Genomic DNA, 20122 nt, shown 5'->3' with positions numbered 1-20122 from the left:
TAAACAGACAATACTTTCCCAAAAAAACATTTTTCTCACAGGTGCAAAGTACAAAACACCAAACTTTTCATTGCTAATTCAAGCTCTCGTTGCTTAGCCAGAACCTGAGATTAGCACCATCTGTGAAACTGCTTTATTTCTAAACTATCAATATGTAATAGGCTATAATAAATAGCCTGAAAACAACTGTTCAAAATGAACTCCATAATGGAAGGCAGTTCACAACTACAAGGTCATATACTGGTTTAAAGTAAAGGAGGAAGAAACTGTGGCAAGAAAGAAATTTGCTAATTCGTCAGTGAGAATAATCCCAATGACTTCCAAGTAAGAAACAAGGTTACGCATTAGAAGTCAAAGATCAATATCATTTCAAGTGCTTTTGTTGCTAAATATCGTGTTGCCACTTTTTAAGTTTCCAACCCAACATTGAATTTGGAAGGACTTTGAATACAAATTATAATTATTCATAACACTGCATCTTGCTTTAATTGCTGATGAGCATATTTCACACTAAATGTACTGCAGTCATGTCAAGATGGTGAAGTCTTATGAAAAACTTATTAGAAATATTTGAGGACTCAGGTTATCATGTCATTCTCATGGAAGCCAAAGATTCTAAAGAAGCCACCTTCCCAAACTATCGGATTAGAATTGCCAGTATTTACTGAGAAATACAATGTTCTGAAATACCTGCTCTGAGGAATGCAGAGGAAATTCCTACATTGATCCCTTCTCCATGAATCTCAAAAAAAAAAAAAAAAAAAAACCTTTGCAATGATTCTTTCCCTGCTGACACAGAGTGGACAATTTTTCATTCTACCTTTCTATGTTTGTGCTCACCTAGAAAAAAGGTGAACTGGTCTTGAAAATACACCTTACTCTGCAAAAGACAAGCTAGTGTTTTAGCACAGGCAATAAGAGCCTGTTCCACACTGTTAGGGACACAGTGTGAAAAAATAATCATTTTACTCAACATGGTCACTTTTTTTTTTTTTAGCTGAGGTGCCCTGGATGAACCCCAGAAGCACAACAGCCCTCGCAGATGTTATATTCTGCTTCCAATAAAGAGATGTTTAGATTTATTAGACACACAGGTATTAGACATACAGGTACAGGTACACACTCCAAGGAGTACTGCTCTAAACTGTATTGCAGTTGTCACTTCCCTAGTATTATCCCCAGCTATCTGCATCCTGTGCAGCAAGGCTACATTATTTCTTCCAGGCTAACTGCCCACAGGATGAGCATTTAAAAACTCGTACCATTATGACCCTAAGGGAACTGAATACCTTTTTACATAGGGTTTTAGATGAGCGGGCAGCTTTTCCAAAATCAAGATTTTAGAAACTTCAGTTTGAGTACAGCAGATAAAGAAGTTATGTCTATTCTAGTTAGCTTTTAGTCACACATTGCAGTTGTTATATATAGTTGCATGCTGCCTAACTTCTTACTCTCTAGGTTACTCCCCAACCCCTTGCCTGCCTGACTTGACCCTTTCCTTCCTTATCAGATTACAGGAGCTCATGCCAGTTGTAGATGTACATCATGCCAAATAGCTCATTGTGGCACCAAGGAATTTCAGTCACAGATTTGAAATCCCATGACCACACAGCTTTCATAAGAAAAACTGACACCAGAGCAGACTGCCTGAGGTCAGAATAAATGTGAACCTGACTCTATGCTGTAAGGAGAACAAGAACAAAAAGAACAGTAAGTGATGTGCAGATAGAAAGATGAGGGACTGAACTATAATGCCTTGATTTTTATAGCTATTAGAAAACATTTTTAGACTTACAGCTAATTTAAGACTTCTAAATGAGAAAGGAATCCCACAGTTTGCTATTCAATTTACCGGATTTTAGGGATGTGCATAGATGGTGAGCTATGTTATATGAACTGTATGCTCTGCCCTTTTAGAGCTGTTCTAGAATCCAGTTCTGGCCTTATTCAGGAACAGAGCCACAAAGTTTAATAGTTGAAAAAAAAAAATTTATAAATTCTTCTGTTATTCAGGAAGTAAAACCCAGTTCCACATGCAGTTTTTCTGCTGGAGATCTCAGTGAGTACAAGCAAGTTTTTTCAGGTCCTAGAGCATGGTGCAAGGAAATAATGAAGCAGTGTACTGCAGGCTCTTGATTCACACGACATGCTTCTAGGTCTTAGATGTTGACTTGCTCCCAGATTTAAAAAAAGACTAGCAAAATGCCAGGATAGTTTTAATGGTATTCATCAATGAAGATGATCTGGGGTTCTTCTGCAACTGCTTCCTCTTGATCTTGTGCATTCTCAAAATACATCAGGAAGACCATTTTTAATTCAAATTCATAGAAGACATTGTGATAGAGATGTGAAGAGAGACTCCCAAAAAACACTGAAAGACCTTCTTAGTGATCACCAGATGCCTCCCACTAAGCCACTGCGTCTAGAGTTGTATGCTCTTTTGAACACATTTATAGATGGCATTCCAGACACAGGCTGTGGTAGTAAAATACAGTTGTTTACTACTTTCCTACAAGGAAAGTTACAGAACATGAAGGCACAGATGCATAAATCAATGTTGGTAATATCACACCTAAAGATTATGACTTCCAGATGGAGTGAAAATGAGCAAGCATTTCTCTATTACCTAATATAGCACATCAGTAATCATTCATTAGTATTTATCACACTATTTCACACTTCATGAGTCCAAACAGAATCATACACGCTGAAATGACTACTTTCAATTCCTGTATGCAATCAAATCCTTACGACCAGACAAACATTTCCAATATAACATCTAGCAAATTCGTAATATTTTTAGATTTGAAAAAATGCCTATGGTTTAACTGCTGTTACTCTTTTTCTGTATGAGGAATGTTTAGTATGTTAAATATTGTTTGATATGGAGTTCAGTTTTAGATGGAAACTACTAGATATACATTCCTTACAGAGAATAATGGGCTAATATAAGTTACTCATTGCAAGACTTCTCATGTCTTAAGTTTGCTCCTTTATTTGACGTAAAGTTTGAAAACATGTAAGCTTTCTTAGACACCAACAGTTTGCTTAGAAGTTTTCGCCAAACACTAAGAAGATAAAAGCCATACTGTAGCTAGGTAGTGATCTAAAACAGTATGCATTACAAAAACTGGTGATAAAGTCACTGTGCAAACTTCAATAACAGTAGAGTTTATGGTATTTCACCTACCCATTCAAGTATATTGTGCCCATACTAATACATGGTTGCATGACTTCCAGCTAAGCCTAGAACTTCAGACTGCCAAACTTGCAGAGCAAGGTTTTGCCTTACTTATTAAAACAAGAGTAAAATATTTTGGCAACGCTCTTAGGTAGTTAGAAGTCACCTACTATAAGCACAAGCCCTCTGTATACTGTATCCTGCTAATTCCAGTGCTGTATGAAAGAAAGCAAGGCTCAGGGTCAGATACACTACAGGAGTGAAATCAAATTATAAGCTACTGCGTAAAGTAACAGCCAGCATTATACAAGTTTTGTGAGACTAGCTCAAGAAACACTCTAGCACTGGAACGTATATAAGAAAAAATAGTAATGAACCATGCTTTAGCTAGACAGCTGTATACTTCCCCTTTGTCTGGATTTTCTTCTTGTCAGGTTGATTAATGGAATGTCTTCACATTTATCTGCTTTTGGATATCTTAAATCTCAACAAGTCCATTTCATGTTCTTGCCACCAACATTTCCAGTAGATTTCTTCTAGCATGTCAGAATGACAGATAAGTTCCTGCAGCCAACCTTGTAGAGAGCTCATTATTGTTTCAGACTTGTGTACTCACCCTGGAGGTCCTATGTACAAAGGCCTCGGGAGTTTTAGGTCATTTTAAAATCACTGTTGAGTAAAGGTGTCATTTCTCCGCTAGAAAAAGCTTGGGAGCAGAGGTCAAAACTAAGTTCTGCGTTTTATAGTTTGATACCATCGGTCTACGTACTAAGTAATAACAGTAATAACTGCAATAAACTCTAAGTAACTCAACACGGTGCTTACTTGAGATCTATTTATTTATATGGTTGTCTGCTGTATATTGTAGTGATATAAAGTTATTTATGAGATAGTTTTATTATTTTTCATTCCAAATGTTTCAAGCTCTCACCAGCTGCACAGCAACATTATTGGTACACATTTATAATGCAATTGCAAAATGGTGCTGGTTTGAAGCTACTATATAGTAATTGCTTTCAACATTTAAAGAGAATTAATATTGAAAAAAGCACAACTGAAATCCCTTACACTAATTTCAGATAAGTTAATTCCTTCTCTCACTATGGATTTTTATCTGCAATAGTGAACTCAACCAGGCTGTAATGGAGCTGTATCAATAGTGGTGCTTTATTATGATTGTCATTATTTTCACTTAGAGAGTGAATGCGCGAGTGAGCAATGAAGCAGCAGATTGATCAACCACATGGGAGAGATCATATCCTGCCTCTGCTCCACATTGTGCAGTTGTTTTCTTTTCCATGCAGCGGAAGGGACAACTGCCCATTCTGTCTTGCAAGATGTTTTTAACAGCAAGGAATAATACTTTAAGATGATTGGAGTCAGAAATGTCTTTACTTGTCTCCCTTTTCCTTTTACTCCTAACAATGCCTTCCCATATTCTTAAAACTCAATTTTGGATTTGAGCCACAACTCTATACTGGAGGGGTACCAGGTATACTGCCTTGGGGTGGCTTCAAGGGGAACTGTACTCATGGAAACAAATGACTCAGCATGCTCTGGGGAATACAGACCAGGAATTCCTTGCCTTCTTAAGGAGAATGAGCAAGCATCTCTAGTAGCTTTGCTGCACCTGCATATTTTTTTTTTTTTAAATAAAATAAATCAGGAATTGTATTCCAAAGCTTGTGAAAATGGCCTGCAACTTTTGGGAGTAGGAGGAATGGGGAACAAAGATATTTGTTTGTATTTGAATTGTAGGACATAAGAGCAGGCCCTACATATGACATTTCCCATACTCTTTGCTACTGTGGCTTTTTCTGAATATGAAAGCTTGCTTCTTCACACTAACAACACAAGCTGTTTTCTCCAATCTATTTATCCAGTGACTGCTACAGGAAAAAGAAAAAAAAACTTCAACTATGCAGGCCTTCCAATTAATCCAATCAAGGCAAGTGAGCAAGATGGTATCAAATAAGTAAATGCTAATGAAGTTGATATTAACTAATAAGACTCTTCAGGATAAAAGGTAAGGCTACCTTAACGAGCTACACAGTCAGCAGCTCTGTGCATGTGTTTGGAAATTGCTGCATTTAAATCCTGCCTACTACCTAAAATACGTGTGATCCAATTTAAAAAAACTAATCACAAACAGAACCAAACAATGTCATTAATCCACAAGTAAGAACTTTGCCTGTATCCAAATATATAAATGTATTTTTATAAGTATTTCTCATTCTTGAGGGTCATCTTCTGAAGGGTCATCTGCTTTCTAAGCTGTAGCTACCAGTCAGATACAGAAGATTTGTGGAAATTCTGCTTCCCTCTAGCCAGACTTGGAAATACTCTCTAGAAGGCTTTTCCTGCTATTTAAGTAAGAGTCAGCTACAGGACAGTTTCCTTAGAAATCATGATTTTCAGCACAAACCTGAGCTTCCATAGTGAAGAGTCCTTCTCTCTCCTGCTGAGATCAGCAAAGTTCCTCAAAGGATCATCTATTTCAAGCAATATGCTGTTCCCTGCCTAGTTTTCTGAACAGGTTTATGATCACTTGACCAATGCCTTTCAGCCCATGCAATTATAATTTCTGATAAAAAGCTCAAAGCACACTTCATATACTTTAAAATATGAATGGATTCTTCTACATACAAAATGCTTTAGTTCAATTTACCTCCTAAAGCTAGCTGACCGTATACGTTAACGTGATAAATTATTCTTTCTAATGAAATAGTCAGTTTTTCCACTAAAATCTACCTTTCATCAGTGTGGAAAAGCAAATCAAAATCCAATGATACTGATATCACCTGCTAGTCGAGTTTTTTTTAGTTTGTTTTTTTAATGAATCAAATATACCCTTTAAACTCAAACAAGAAAAAAATGATAAACTTAGATTAGGAACATGAAAAGCTAGAACTATCAAATCAAATTCTGTTAAATTTCAGATACTGATTTGTCCCATATCCAATCTGAGACTGCCTCTCCAGTGCCATTCTGGCACACAGGGTGTGCCTAGTTTTTGTTCATTGATCACTATTAACATCAGTATTTCATTGGTATAAAGAAACCCTTAGTTATCAGTTCATCATTTTCCAGTATTAAGGCATGAATGCAGCTTACAAGATCAAGGGACAAAAATACCTGAATTCAAACCACTTCAAACTGCAGACCACTTCAAAACTTGAATTTAATCTAAATTTTATATAATAATCTGGTTGCGCGCTTTTCATCCTCGCTCTCCAGAAAAATGAAAAATGTTATTTATAGAAGTTCAACATTCAGACAAAAATTCTTGCCCTGATGGAGACGGAAAATATTTAATAGCCTTCATTCTGAAATGCTATCACCTCCCAAAGTGACTCATCTAGTTGATAGGACACAGAACACTTGAGCGAGACCATCTGTAGCATTATTTCAATGCTCTGAGGAAAGCACGAAAAGCAATATGTTAGGCTAAGAGTATAAGTAATGGGGATTCTCTCTCTGCAGCTCAGTCAAAAGATGCTTCATGTAGGCTTCTTTATTTAAAAATAATAATAATTTAGAATTCTTAAAGAAGCCAGCTGTTGCTGGCACTCTATGCTATCACTGTGCTTCAAAATCCTTTGTGTTTAGCAGTTAGAAGCTAACATACTTATTCCATTAATTTCAATGTCTGAACATTTCTCATAGAATAATTTTGCTGCATAATGCATGACTGTTCATTCTCTGGTAACATCAGCTGAAAAAAGAATGAGCAGGCTGGGGGGAAAGCTAAAGCGAATGGGCAATTCCTTTGACATTTTTGGCATCAGGATCTGAATCCCTTGGAAAGTCTGAATAAAGTTTAAGAGTATCAGTGCTGCTTTCATAGGACTTAGGTTAACATGCTCCTGCCTAGGTCTCTGAATAGTCAGCATTCCCAGCATTTTGTTTTACGTTAGCCATGGCATCCTACCTTTTTCAAAGCCTGTGTCTATTTACTTCCAAGCTTTAGATCAGTCATGAAGAAGGATCTACAGCAAACCAGTATCCAAACCATGGATCAATCATCTGCCTAATGCTCCCTGCGGCCTTCCACTATGCTCCCTGCAGCCATCAATTCTATGATTCTATGATCATTTACTTCTTCAGAGAATTCAGTTTCTAAAGTGGTAGTAAATCCAGGAAACAGCTTGCTAAATGCATTTGTATTTTGTACTCAAAACAGAAGAAATTTTTATGGGTAAAATACTAATCCTACCCCAGCCTTTTTCTTGTGGTTGCCTACTTTCCTCTGTCTGTTAAAGAAATGGCTTCCTTAGGGTGGCATAAGACTCCTGGCAGTCATATCCGCAGAAAAGGTAGTCATTTGCAGAAGCTACTTTTTCATACTGTAGAGAAACTAGAGCCAGGGGCAATAGACTTGCAGCCATTCCCACATGTTTCTAGCTATAAGCAATCCAACTAATCAGAAACTCCAGCAGAATTTGTGGAACATTGCTCTTCATTCATAATCTATCCGAATAGCTTCTCAACCAAGTCCAACAGAACTGTCAGGTGTAGAAGAGCTCACATTTTAATATCATGCCATACATACCATAATAAAGAAATATGAAAGCTCATAAGCAGAATGAGAATGCACACTAAATTGCCCATTTATTATAACAAATTCATCCATCTAATTTTGCATGCTGAGAAGCCATCTAGAAGTCCTTTTTCTGTCTTCTGCCCATATATTTCTGAACTGAAAGGTTTAACAGAACACACTTAAAATCCCTGAAACATTATAGACCGTGTTTCTGTTTGACCTTGCTATGAATAATGCAAGATCTCCTGGCAGACGTTATCCAGTAGGAAATATCCCTAGACTTTTGGGACATATGAGGTGCAGAAAGCTGCAGATCTAGGCCTCTTGACAGGTCAGCCTGTTGAAAAAGGTTACAGTGCCATGGAAACCCACTAAACATTCCAGTGCTAGTGTTAACTTGCAGAATGGATCACAGGCAGAGAACTCAGAAATGTTGTGCTCTTGATTCCCAGTGTGAATAGTTTCCCTCCCCAGTCTCATTACTCACAAAAAGAAACAGTCCAATATTACAGTGCAATTACAGAATGCTTCTCTCATCTATAAATAGCAAATATCAACTGCCTATTTTAAAAGCAACTTCAGTGTCCCAGCTGCTAGATTTCTGTTTTTTTAATCCAACGTGCTAAGTGGCTGACCCAAGAAATCAGCAACCATCAATAGGCCCTTCATTAACACTGGCATTCCCCGTATCTCTTGGCACAGACACAACAGCAGTGGGAACATCAGGCTCCCATCTGCTTGGAATAGTCTCCCGAGTGCTGTCAGCTCACGACTTTCTGTACACCAAGGCAAGAGGTCGATCAAGTGAAGTAATCTTTGACCAGAATAAATTTGAGAAGACAGCAAAATGCATCAAAACCATCCTTTCTGCCAGGTAACTTTGTAACAGCTAAATCTGAACTGCTTTTGGAAAACCTTTGCAAGACACTTCAAGGACCCAGATGTATAACTTCTCTTCCTATACAGGTAGTTGCCAGTCCCCATTACCCATAATCACAGTGTCAGGCCTTAAGAAAAGATTCAGTGGCAGATCAATTTGTCCGTGGATCAAATTGGCCAGGCTGCTTTGAGTAGCCTGCTCCACTTTATTCCATTAGCTTTAGAAAGATGTAGACACATGGTACATATTCGACTACCAGTAATAGCAGAAAAGAAAACAGAATTAATGAAAAAAATAAAAAAATATTTGAATAGACACTGTATATATTGTGGTAAACACAGGCAGTGTGAGAAAGAAACGAGTTAACTATTTAGAAGGATGGTGAGTGAAAAAACATTATTACATATAAACTGTTTAAAAGACTCCTCACAGCATACACTGAAAAATCTGTACTGGCTCATGTTTGTGTGCAGGGTTTGATGTTTGTTTTTATTTAAACAAAGATAGCAGAAATTCTGAAGAGTTATAGACCTATCGACTCATAGTCATCACTCTAAAGTAGTTCACTGAAGTTCAAAATAATTGGTACAGTATGGTACTAGCTATCGATAGCTACAGACCTGAAAGTCCTCTCTCCATCGAGATTTAATCACCTATTTTTCTGTAATCAGTCTGTTTCTGAAGACAAACATGATTCCATGACTACATACAGTATTCCTCAACTATAATAAACTTTTCCCTTTGATGAAGGCGATTGTCACAACGATGAAATGAAGCACTGTAGCATAATGATTCCACTCTTGATAATTAAACATGAAAACGAACAGGCACCAGAACTGCCATAAGAAAGTCATGAACTGAGGTGACAGCAGGAATAAAATGACCATGTTGTATAAAAGGAAAATACCTAGAGTGCTCAAGAATGAAATAACATCCTACATCAAATATAAGGTGCAACAGAGTTAGTACAGAAATTCTACAGCAAAAGCAGGACTCTTAGCCATGAACAAACAAATCACATGCTCATCAGATGCACAAAGGAAAGATCATTAAAGATAAATTATTCATGAGAGAACACGACATTTAAAACATCAGGAGTCTACGGAGGAGAGAAATTAAAGGTACATACAAATCTACAGCGTATTCAAAGCAAATGGAAAAATCTCTTCAGAAATTGTTTTAAAAACATTCCCATGGAGATGAAGTCTGGAGCCAGACCATTTCATAAAGCAGTAACCTTTTGTAATAAAAAAAACTTGCCATTATGTCAGTACTTCAATATTTCTCACTATTAACACTACCTACAGTGGGCTATATATTTCTGATAATCTCCACAATTCTGTGGATCACAATAGTTATGGTGACATTCATATTTTCCTTTGTGTTTTGGACATTTTTCTTTGAAGATTTTTCCATTCCTTGAGTTGGAGCTTTTCCATTCCTACCATAAAGGAAGTTGTTCCTTAAGAATTATTCTCATAGCTGTGCTAGTACATTTTCTCTAGAAATAGTACTTCCATACGAGCAAAAGTGTTTAGTTCTGTATATTGAGAGGTCAAAATTGCTTTAAGTATTGAATACTGGACTCTATTTTGCCTGAATGATACCAAAATGGAAAGGCAATTCTTAAGTTTTATTCCACATAACAGTCAGTACCTCCACCCCCCTATCTCTGGTCTTGAATACTTCAGATGACTTAAAGCAATTATTTAACACTGAATTTCTCAGTTTCCCTTTCAAAACTGATTCAGTCTGTCATGTTTGTTACCAAATTGACTGTATTTACTGGAAAATAATGTGTTAGCTATTCTCCAAGGAGAATTTGCTTTCCTTTAAAGATACTGGTACCCAGGATTAGAAACCTGTCATTTCCTCCTCTCAGTTTACTACTTGTATTCATCACTACAAATCATGAATCATAGGAACACATTACAAGTCTGGAGATGAGTGTCAGGAGAAGAGTCTTAAGAGGATGACAGCAATTTTATTGCTGTTTTAAATACTACAAAGAAAAAGGAAGAAAAGAAATCTAATTTTAGGCTACATGTCAGCTTACCCACCTGACATAGTTATACCTTTTGGTCGATAAAAAAAGCCAAATATTTGATCCGTAACTTCAAAGTCTACAAACAAATAAGCACCCATACTTCCAGCAAGGACATGAAGGCAGCCTCCGTTACTGTGTTCCACCACCAGCAAGGTCAGCAAGACTCTAGCTTCTGGGATATTTCCTTTCCTGCCACAAACTAAGAGAACCATAAGTTTCAACCACCACTTCAAGCAGATTAGGACTCTGCTGCTAAATTCTGAGGGGATACTGTTTAAGCTTTATCTCAGAAATTTGGCTGTCAGCATGTTACCTACAAATCTTCCAGTAGTTTCAAGATAAATTTCAATAAGAAAGCATGTTTAGCCACTCAGATTCCTTTGTACTGCAAATACTCAAAACTGATGCAAGACTAACAACTAGGTGATACTTGAAATATGAACTTGCTTAATATGGTCACTTAAAACACCAATAAAGATGCATTTTAAACGCCATTATTTCACTATAATTGTCAACCTATTAGTGACACATTATGTGCACTGAAATATTCTTTAAGATTGATTATATTTATGCAGTCAGTGAATTAATCAGTTCCTAGCTAATGATTTCAGGGTGTAAGGACTAAAACATTGGGATAAGTGACCACTTATTTGGGCAATTAAACCATGGCTGCATACGCAGTCTCCCAGGTCATATCTGCCCAAGTCAGGATGCAGCCACATGCCTGAACAAGACCTGGCACTCTCCCCAACCAGGGGACTTGACCCATACATTTACTACTGCATACAGTGCTTGGAGATAAATATTCGCCTCACTCCAGCATGCTTCCTGTCCCTTGACCATGGAGCTATAAAAGGTTTTGAAATGATTGGCAGGGGACAGCATAGCTCAAGCTCAGAACACACTGCCGTATGAAAACATAGGACAGAAGACCAAACTTGGACTCAAGCTGAGCACAGCATCCCAGTGAAGGAGAGCTTTAATCATTGGTTGAAGTAGAGACTTCCAATTCTATCTGGAAGTATAAACATCTGCATTCCAACGTTACAGAAAACCCTCTCTGCCAAGTGCATTCTACCTCTAGAAATGACTCCTGACTAGAAACAGGAAAGGATATTAAGAAATAAGTCATTAGGAAAGTGAAAAAAAAAAAAAGCTACTGCAGTAGAACGCTTAACAAGATCTGAATTAACGGGGTGTGTGGGCACAGTATCTTGTCATAAAATCTCCCATATAGATGCAAATAAAACTAGCAATCGGGATATGCATTCTTTTGGATATACTTTCATAAAAAATATTCATATTTCTGCTGGAATACATACACAAATAGTGGGGGCAGGCTTTGAAAGAGCAGAAGTACTACAGGGCCAGCTATAGGACTGCCTCGCCACAGCAATTCTACACCCACTGTTTCTGCAAGGTGAAAGAAACGTACTCACACAGAATGAGACAGCGACAGACATCGCACAGTAAATTTTCTCAGCAACATCACAGAATTGCCCCTTTTCCACAGGCATTCACTTGGAGCACAAATACATGTAGATGACAGACATGACCTATGCAATTCCCTCAATTCTGGTTTTATCCTAGCAAAGGAAGACAGGCATTGGTTTCCTTATGCAAGGCAGCGATGAGAGAATTGGACTGTCCTTTAAAAATAAAGGATAAAGCTGCTTTTTTCTTCCCACTGGGTTGGAATAGGTGACTCTTTGACTCAAGGCTTTTGAAGGCCTTTCTGACCAGTGGGCCTTTTTGAATCTTAATTTAAATGCTTTTGGAGGAAACAAAGGTTATTTTAGTAGACTTCTCTCTCTGCAGTCAAACCATGATAACCTTCAGAGGAATTCATTGAAAGATGTAGATACTCCAACAGGGGTGACAAAAACGGGTAGGAATGGTGCTATTGTCTGATTTTTCAATTGCTAGCCATGGCTATTAACCTTTTGTATTTTGTATTCTTCATTTCTAAATATTTTCTGTTAGCAGAATTTCAGAAATTAAGTTCAAGTTTTCACAAGGCTGAGCAAAACACAAAGTTCAAATGCAGTAATTAAGGCACTGTTTTTGCAATATTTAAAAACAGCATGAGTAATTAGGCTTCTAATTCTACCATGTCATTATCAAATATAAACACTGCAAATTCCTTAAGATTTCCAAAAGTGATGGGCATGAAACCTGATATACTGTTAACAAAGTTTCCCAATTACCACATAGCTTTAAGATACAAATTGCATTAGCTATAGAAAACTAGATAATGATAAAAAGCCACTGTTCCTATACATCTCACTTCTCTCTGATATTCTAAAAACGTGTCAAGTGTATCAAGTGTAATTTCTGGTGCTATATTCACAGTAAAGATTTAGATAACAGATCTAGTTTAAATCAGCAATACATAGGCACTCATCTGCAGCCTCTCTATAAATCAAGCAATGAGACTCAGCCAGTTAGTTTTATAAATCTGAGCTAGAAACTCCAAACAGCAGACAAGCAATTCATTCTTGCACAGTACAAGTGAGAAGCATAAGATTTCTGTCTATACAAGCAGGCTTTTTTTCTTTTTTTAAGCTAAATCGTGAAAATTATTTTCAATCAAATGCAAGAAAACTCTAGGTTTTTGGAAAGAGGGTGTTCCAAATAAAAAGACTTGAGTATTGTCCTACCGAGCACTGCAAAATCCTTCATGATCCATAACCTAGCTCTGAAATGGAACTAGAGCCCAAGATCCTATATGTTGAATGAGGAAAAATCATGGCCCATACTGCACTTCAGCTGAGATTAACAGTTAATATTCCTCCAGCATAAAGCTCACATGACTGCAGCAGCTGAGAAAACATTTACACGAATCACCCTCATCTCAAAATTGAAGCACAGTATCTTCAGCTCCAACAGCATGTTATAAAGATGATGCCTGTAGTATCTCCCTATTATAGGGGACTTGAAACTAAATGGACCACTGCTCCACAAGAAAGACAAATACAAACATACAAACATTGAAAAGCACCAGGCCAGATTTCTAGCAGGAGAACATGGAGAGTCATTTCCAATTTTTCCCCCTTGGGATACAGAAAACAAACAGAAAATAACAGAAATGCATATGGATAAGGCATTTCTATTTGCATACTTGACGACATTTGCATCTAAAAACTTAAACTTAGATATTGTAGTGCTACCATATTTCAACTTTAAAGATGCCAGTTTTAAATAGCAGGCTTAGACATCCCCGTGTGCTAATTAGCAAGTCACAGAAGCTTAGTTTATCATTTGTTAAGTATTTTTACTCATAACTCCAGTAATGTAGGATTGAGGCTTGCCAACATTAACTGTTTGGTAAAGATTAAAGTAGCAATTACATGGCATATGCTTGCACCTCAGTTTAACATCAGCCCTAAGTCTGCTCCCTTCCAAAATTTGCAGAGTAGAACAGATTGAGAGTTGTTAGAAACATGTTCATTGCCATGTTTAACTCATTTGGTTTATGAATGCAAAGTAACTTACTTTTGTCTTGGCAACGTGAGCATTAAAATGAGTTAATAATAAGCTACAAGCTATCTGTATATAAATCAAAAAGAACAGCTTATCTGCAAGTATTATAGCTACATTTTCTTAAATCAGTGGAAGCATTATGAAAAAAGCACAGAGATGGATTTTATGGGGTTTGGTGTGTTGTTTTTTTTTCCTTTTTTTTTTTTTTTTAAGAAAGCTTCTTAAGTGCAGAAATTGAGAAACAAGCTATTTTTATGCCTTCTTAGACACGTGATGTGTCCTAACACCAAAATCAAGCACTCCAAATGAGAAGACAATTAGATTAAGTCAGGACAGCTAGTCCAAAAATTACATGATTAAAAAGATTAGGTAGTAGGTGCATTCTCAACTTCTCTGCTGTACTTCTATTCAAAAGTATGCTAAGAGCTTGTTTGCATAGGTGTGCTTTGCATTTCATTGCTTCTTATTTCGTTATACAGTGGGATCCTGCCTTGCCAGAAATGGCATTTTATAGTTGAGTGGAGTTTTGTAATCCTCTAATTTAAAGGAAACATACAGAGAGCTCAGCTAGCTCTAGCACTAGCTCATGATTTATTTTACAAGCAGTTTCACACAGCTCTTTACTAAACAGACGTTCTTTGTGCTTTATTACAAGTTTGCTCCATTGAGTCATGCTCTCTGTGGGATGTTGCGTCTATATTTTATTTTACTCTTGCCATTAATTACCTTGTGGGCCTGTATCATGTCTCTCTCAGTCTCATTTATTATAATGGCGCCTGCTAGTGTTGCTCAAGTTAAGAGGCTGTCAGTATTTCCATTAGAAAACCCATCTCTCAGGGGCTTATAAGTCAGCTGTAAAACTTTACTCCTGGTTGATGGTTGGCATACACGGCCAGAGCCAAAAGGGTTCTTTCTTTTCTTAACATTAAATTGAACTGAAAAAATGCAATGTTTTAAAGTCACAGAATCAGACATGAGTTTTGAGACTTTGTTTTTGGAATTCAGAAACAGCTTAATTTCTTGAAGCCAAGTTTTGCAGGCTATTTGTTGGTAACGTAAGTCACTGCTTGTGAGTTTATTTTTATTTTTTTTAATGGATTCAAGCCAGTCTTCCACTTTTTCTATCATTGAACTTCTACCCTCAACACTTTGCATCCAACAACAGACACAGGTTCTACTCCTCTGTAGCTGCTGCCATATGAAACTGCTTTCAAGAATCCCTTCACAAACCTTCCCTTCCACGAGGCCACAAATAAAGTCTCTTCTGATTTTATATCTACATCCACTACATGTCCAGTTCCATTTATTAACTTTGTCTCCACTTGGAGTAAAACTGGAAGTAGAAGACCCATGAGACTTCCATATACCAATATCTGGTGTGTTTTCCCCCTTTTTTTCCCCCCTCAAGCTACGATTCAAAATGGGTGCCAAAAAAACTTTGTAAGGGCTTTGAGGCAAGCCAGTTTGGAAACCAGGGCCCTGAAAGTCCAGGCAAGCAAGGAAAATTCACAAGATTCAGAGATTCAACGTTCACCAGCACCCAGAAGTGGAGTGCTCAGCTAAGCCACAAACTTTGCACCATACCATGCAGGTGTCTAGCAAGACCTGTCTGGACTCCACAACTTTACAGAAGTCAGGCCAACCCTACTGAACAAGTTGACAACTCAGGAGTCCCTAAATGACACAATCCAACACAATCACAGATTTTAATGTAAGCTTTCAATGAGAGGCACTATCCAAGAAAAAAAAAACACAACACCTTGGAGACTAAGTTATATAAACAGGCTTTTGTGCAAGAAGCAGAAGGCTCACAATCTACAGATGTTTGAGCAGTGATCCCTCCAAGGGACAGTATCTTCATGTAATAAGGGTACATATTCACAACTATATACTGTAGTAGTTATAGTAATAGAAAACAATTTGAAGTGGCTGGCCAGCTGTCAACTAAAAGTATGAACATTTTGTGTAGGTCACTTCTTCACAAATAGTCTGCTGAACATAAAGCACAACTGGTTTTCACATGCTGCACAAAATAACTTAGGAAAAATAAGCCTAAGGTATTTAAATACTGGCATGCTGATTTTAATAGGTTATAATCACTGCCTTACATTAGATAAAGTTTAAAGAATTCACACGCAGTGCTTACCATTGATTTGTGCTTCTATTGAAAAACTCTCAAGAGAAGTCAGAATTTGACTGAAGTTGCTAGTCTCAGATTTAGAGACCACAGCATTTTTCCACGTACTTGAACACTTAGACAAAGCACCAGGGAAGCCACCTCTATATTGTTGCTCTTTTTTAAACCACTTAAACCAGCATCAATGAGTTTCATCATATCCTCAAGAATATTGTAACTGCACAAGGGTAATAAACTCCATGTCAGTGGCTCAACATACCCTCACAAGAATGTTTCAAAATGTGTGGGCCGGGGAAGGTGATGAAACAACATATTAAAGCAATCATAAACAGAAAACAAGTTACGGAAAACTAAGTTTTGATTAATCTGTATTTTACACAGATTAACTGTGTAATGGTGGAGAATAAGACAGCTATCAACCAGAGAATAGAGAATTCATTTAATGCTTGCATGAGCTACAGGTAGGACGGAAGTGAACACTGCTTTAGAAGAACAAGGAACAAGAAATGTGATTGTTAAGGACCTAGACACCACTATATCAGCTGAAAAAATTCCAGTTAAATAGAGTCACTACCCTTACAAATCATCAGTCCTTGCCATTAAGCTCCTTCTATTTTTAATTAATTCCCTAGGACGCACATTGGTTAAACTTCTTTGGGTAGATGCTAGCTTGCTAATTTCTGTGCTGTCAGTTAAGTGAAGTGAGTGGCATAACTTTTGGAGATTCATTATCCTCATCCTTATATTTTAAATGGTCAGGATATTCACCCACATTTTTGTTACCTAAAGACTATGGCCAATTACTCAATTCTATTTTATACGATTAATAAACAAGACTATCTACATGTTATGTGGAATGGGAGACAAGGTACAGAAATGAGGACAATAAATCTGTAGAAAATAATCTATTTTATCCAGCTGAAAGAACACAGACTCACGAGAAAGGAAAATATTGCTTGGAACAAGTGGCTTTTAAAGGCAAACCTAGAATCTTGTCTCAACACTCAATCACATTAAATTCAGAAGTTGATCTTGCAGGGTTAGAGCTAGCCTGACTAAATCCAGCCTTTGTGATACCTCCCCCCACACACACCCCATAAGTGTCCTTTCTAGGCACCTTCAGAGCAGTATAGCTATTCACAGCCTCTCGTTCTGAGAAAAAATATAAAATTTTAACTAGAAAGAATAGTTATGTATACATTTTTGGGTGAGTTTGTTGTTTATTTTGTATTCCAAGAATACCCAGACAACATTGTTTTATAAACAATTTAATTCCAGATGCGATCTTTCTCCAATGAAAGCGAGACATTTCAGGTTTGCTAAAAAGAAAATAAGCAAGTCTATGTGACAGGAGAATATGTTCAGAGTAGACTTTTCCAAATCAAGAAAAGGACTTCAAACTTGCTCATCCATTTCTTCAGTGACTCTTCACAGTGATGAGAAACCTATAGAAACTTTTGACTGAAAGTGATAAGTGTTTTTGATGAGTTCTTCACTAGCAAACTCCAACATAAGACATTGGCAAAAGATCCCCAAGCTTTTCTACCAGCAGTGTAATACCTAGCCTAATTACATATAAAATTAGAATGTATCTCAACTATGAATCCTCTGACTTCATGTGTCAGACCCCTGCATTTTCACAAATTTGTTTCATTTTTCAATAAGGATTTCAGTTCTTTGGTTGCTTAGATTAGCAATTCATCCTCTCTGCAACTGTTCAAACGCACCACTCAGAAAAATACATCTATTTATAAAGAACAATATAGGGCAAGGGTTCAACCTTTGATCCCAATTTCTGTTTGATTTTCCATTTCTATTCCCAACTCTTTCTTACTAGATTGAAGTCTTTACTTATTTTTCTCTTCAAAGTTTATGCTGGCATTAAAGATTCACTTCAAACAAGAAGAGGTAGCTCCTAAATAAGATCCACGTTCATACCCAGACCACAGAAAGTTTACTGTCCATAAATCAAATTGATATTTCTCCATAACTCCTCCAAAGCTACTCTGCTCTTTTCTAATCCAAAGAGGAACTGTCAGTCACATTTATGGGTTAATTTTCAGTTTATTACTTTGTTGACTAAGAGTCTTCCTTGCTAGATCTGACCTATACTTACCATTGTAAAACAATTAGAAGTGATGCCTCAAAGTATTTACTTCTGTGGGTTTATTAAATTCAGCTCAGAAAAAGAAGCAACCTGCCTAGCCAAAGATAAAGCCTTCAGTGAGGAAAGGAGTCCTCCCCAGCAATAGACAGTAATGAGCTATATAATCATGATTCTGCAACTTATGTTTATTGTTAAACAATAAAAAATTATGTAAAAATTACTTATCAATATGGTTGCCTCTCCTCCCCTCTTATTAGATCCAGGAGGTAGACTGACATTCAGTGTAGAGCTTTGCTGTGACAATATTCAGGATTGTTTGCACTGGTCCCTACAAAGATAAGTCACAAACAGCATTGCCAGAGACACACCACATTATCAATGTGCCTTTGTTTTCTGCGCCTCATCACTCAAAATAGCTCCAAAAAAGGCAGTGACATACTATTCTTTCCAATACTGAAACTGGTGAGAAAGTAAGTTTATGAAAAACTCATTCAACTTAAGTCTCCTACGTAAACTGTGATAAAAATAAGTAGGAGCAAAAGTTGAGAAGGACCCCTGAATGCTTTCAAAAATAGTTTTGAATAGATGTTATGACATACTTTTGAAAAGCCTGGGACATTAGAAGATGGAGCCATGGTGCACTTTCAACCACTTGTGTATCACAAACAATTTAAAGAGTCTATTAAAGATAAGCATTAAACAGAAACCTGTTTGTTTAGTTTCATAAACTTTTTTTTAAGTGACAGCTTGAGGGGACAAAAAGCTCTTGAACCCACAGCAAGTTTCAAAAACTGCAATAAGAAAAGCCCATCTCTATCAAAGGAAAGATTGTTTGCCTGAAGCTTTTTTTAAAAAATGAAGTTAGAGGATTTATAAAACACTACAAGTTGGTTAAATCTACCCAGGACACATTAGATGGAACTTCTGAGTTGTTTTTAACATGGTTAGCAATGATTACAGAGCAATTCTCTGCATTGCTTTGTGATTTCACTGAGATACGTCATTTGGAAATACAACTGCCACCTCTGAAAGACTGCTTAGCAGGCATGTTGACAAATAGATATCTAAGGCATTATGTGGCTATTGCTAATAGAAAAAGGGAGGCTTGCGGGGCTGAAAGCCAAATGTGGTAGAAGAAAACCTGAACTACCATGCAAAATTGAAATTGATCAATTGATCGGTTCAGAGATAGTAGACTCAGATGCATAAAAAAAATCTGAGTCCTTTTCTTTCAATCTAAAGGCAAACCCATAGCTTTGGACCCAAAGGGTTTGGATCAGAGTTGCTTCAATCTTAGAACTTTCATTTCACTTGTATGTGGTCACATGTATGTGGTACAAGCAGACCTCTTAAGTAGTTTCTACTGCTTATACCAAACCCTATTGGCCCCGAAATACAGATGTACCCAACTGTTAATTCCACCAGCATACTATCCTTCAGGACAAAGTTAGGTTAGTGGGAAAATAGTGTCTTAGGGATCTCTTCCACAGACAACATTCAAACATTTTCACTCATTTAATTCCTTTTGCCAGTACCAGAGAGCATGGGAAAACCGACTTGCAGTGGTAATATCTGCAGGGTTCAATCCCCTACACAAACTACTCAGAGTGCAAATTGAAATGTGGAGCATTCTACTGCTGAAATATAAGATTAAGGGACTGAAGAACTTCTGCTATTAAAGATTTGCAGAAAGTGAGCTAACATGGTAAAATAGTTGAATCAGCTTCTCTAGAAATTGCCCACA

Source organism: Cygnus olor, chromosome 4, assembly GCF_009769625.2.
Source record: "Cygnus olor isolate bCygOlo1 chromosome 4, bCygOlo1.pri.v2, whole genome shotgun sequence".
Classification (NCBI taxonomy): Eukaryota; Metazoa; Chordata; class Aves; order Anseriformes; family Anatidae; genus Cygnus; species Cygnus olor.
This window is presented reverse-complemented; position numbering follows the sequence as displayed.